Source organism: Penaeus monodon, chromosome 15 (assembly GCF_015228065.2).
Source record: "Penaeus monodon isolate SGIC_2016 chromosome 15, NSTDA_Pmon_1, whole genome shotgun sequence".
Taxonomy (NCBI): domain Eukaryota; kingdom Metazoa; phylum Arthropoda; class Malacostraca; order Decapoda; family Penaeidae; genus Penaeus; species Penaeus monodon.
In genome coordinates this window covers 17,383,881-17,384,247 of record NC_051400.1, presented here as the reverse complement: position 1 = coordinate 17,384,247, position 367 = coordinate 17,383,881, and positions in this window count along the sequence as shown.

Below are 367 nucleotides of genomic sequence, written 5' to 3'. Positions count from 1 at the left end.
GTCTTCACTGTTAATGCTCACAGGCCGCGCGGTGGGACGAATCATGATTAGTTTTATGATACAATATTAATAAAATTGATACTGCAACGTTGCAAATTTTGTGCCATTGCATGTTTGCTTTTAGATGCCGACGCAACATGTGGCAGTGTGTGGTAACGGCTGGTACACGTAACTTCTTATCCCGGTATCAGTTCTGGATGCTGTTGGATGTGGTGTGATACTGCCTTGGTAACTGCGCTCTGTTGGCCGAAGGGACTTGAATTCCTTCTTGGTAACAGTGTTGCAAAGTGGCTGCGGTGCCGATGGCAGATGTTGCGTGCGGCGTGGTAGAGTTGTGTGGTCTGGCAGAGGGGGGGGGTAAGGGCAG